Source organism: Piliocolobus tephrosceles, chromosome 11, assembly GCF_002776525.5.
Source record: "Piliocolobus tephrosceles isolate RC106 chromosome 11, ASM277652v3, whole genome shotgun sequence".
NCBI classification, from domain to species: domain Eukaryota; kingdom Metazoa; phylum Chordata; class Mammalia; order Primates; family Cercopithecidae; genus Piliocolobus; species Piliocolobus tephrosceles.
The window spans coordinates 88299271-88301468 of NC_045444.1; the positions used below are offsets into that span (position 1 = coordinate 88299271).

A 2198-nucleotide genomic window follows, 5' to 3' on the forward strand; every position below is an offset into this window, starting at 1 on the left:
AGCACAGCTGAAGCCATTTAGTAGGAAGCTTGTTAATAAGAAAAACATGGTTTAAATGGGTCATTTTATTGGAGAGAGGGAGCAGAAGATGATGGAGAACAGGGCCCCCCTGGCAAGAAGGAGGTTTGTAAGTAGTGCCAAGCTCTCCCTCACAGGCAAGTGCTGGATTGCGTTAACTCTATCATGCCTCAAACCTTTTCCAGGAGGATGGGGAACCCAAGATGGTAGCAACAGGAGGGGGAATGGGCCCAGAGAATGTGCAGAGGAGAGCACCCCTTGGGTTATCCACCCACCAGAGATGTGTGGGTCCTTCAAGGGGCAGCCGGGAATTTTCAGATTCTAGGAAGACCACAACTGGGCTGGAGCATGGACTCTCATGTGTGACCCAGGGCACAGAACTGAAGGGAGAAAGTCAGCTTGAAGTTTTCAAGAAGGGTAATGAGCCGTAGAGATAAGAAAGACCTCTAGAGAGGTGGGACTTCAAAGGAAAAGAACCTAAAAGGGAGCCTGAGGAATCAATAATGCAGTCAAACCAAGGTAAGGACAACTGTGCTTGAAATGCACTGGAAAGTGTTTTTGATGGTAGTTGCCTTGGAGGATCAAGACTTAGCTTCCTTAGCCCAAGGACTAAGAAGGTCCAAGCACCTGAGTTTAGAGCTTGGGTAATGACAGACTAAGGCAATGAGGCTGAACTGATCTGATTTCCCATTGACGAGGACCACTGCATGGGTCACAGGAAGAAGAACACTGAACTTGTAGTCAAAAGACCCAAGTTCCAGTAGGCTTTGCCATTTCCTCATGAGGAAACTGAGCAATCAATCCCTTGAACTTTCATCCTGCGTTTCCCCATTGACTTATAGGATGAATGATACCTATTTCACAGGCTTCCTGTCAGAGCCGTATTTGTGCAATGAAAAGTGCCTAGGATTTGGAGTCAAGGTGTCATGGAGCATGAACCTAACCGTCACCCTGTGATTTCAAGCCACCAGTCAATGCCTCTGAGCCTCTGTTCCTCATCTGAAAAACAAGAGAGGAATACCAGCCTACGTGAAGAAGTAGAGAGAAAATGTAAGTAATCAGCTTAGCATAGTACCTGGCACATGGTAAATACCCAATAATTGTAGGAATTAGTATTAGTGATATAAAATATAAGAATAAGGAGTGCTTGCTTCAGCAGCACTTATGCTAAAAACAATTGGAATGGTACAGAGAAGATTCACATGACCCCTGTGTGAGGATGACATGCAAATTCATGAAGCATTTCATTTTTTTTTTTAAGAAAGAACATTAAATGAGGTTAAATGTGGGAAGTCACTAAGAATGGCACAGAGAAATTACCATGGGTGAGGGAAGGAAGTTCAGATAGTCCCAGACTTCTGGTTAAAACGGTGCCTTCCTCAACTTAGCATTTACCGTTTGTACTTTTTCTCTTTTCACTTTGGGGACAGGGACTGCCTACTTTTAACACAGGCACTCCTATGCTTTGACATGCAATAGACATGGTAGTGTCTAGTAGATCAATAAAGACTGTTGGTTGACTAAGATCTTTCTCCACAGGGACAAATGTACAGAAACTACGTTATGGGCATGATTCAAGACTTAGGAGAAGAGAAAGGGGGATTAGAAGTTGGGAAAAATAAAGGCAGAATACAGTTGATTGTTTTCTTTTTTTTTTTTTTTTTTTTTGAGACAGAGTTTCACTGTGTCACCCACACTAGAGTGCAGTGACACGATCTTGGCTCACTGCAACCTCCACCTCCTGGACTCAAGCAATTCTCCAGCCTCAGCCTCCCAAGTAGCTGGGACTACAGGTGAGCACCACCATGCCCGTCTAATTTTTTGTATTTTTGCCGAGACAGGGTTTCACTATGTTGCCCAGGCTTGTCTCGAACTCCTGGGCTCAAGTGATCTGCCTGCCTCTGTCTCCCCAAAGTGCTGAGATTACAGGTGTGAGCCACCGTGCTCAGCCTGGTTGTTTTTGTTTTCATCTTGTGTTTAACTGGGTAGCTTCAGAAAAGTTTTTAACGTGAACAGTGATTTGTAGATCAAGAATCTTAGTACAGAAGAAAAAAAAAAAAGAGAGAGAGCTTTTTGCATTGTTAATACATGGATCTTTAAATATGGGCATGCAGACAGTCTTCCTTCCCAGGGTTTGTACCTTGTGGTTGCTGAGGAGACAATTATGACATTACCTTTGC

At 43.9% G+C, this 2198-nt stretch overlaps 1 non-coding gene across 1 annotated transcript; it reads left to right on the forward strand.

Annotated features, from left to right (window-relative positions):
- The first annotated feature begins 1161 nt into the window (after positions 1–1161).
- LOC111549315 lies at positions 1162–1272 on the forward strand. The gene has a single exon (XR_002733690.1). It is a non-coding gene; the product is annotated as a U6 spliceosomal RNA (small nuclear RNA).
- The last annotated feature ends 926 nt before the right edge of the window (positions 1273–2198 follow it).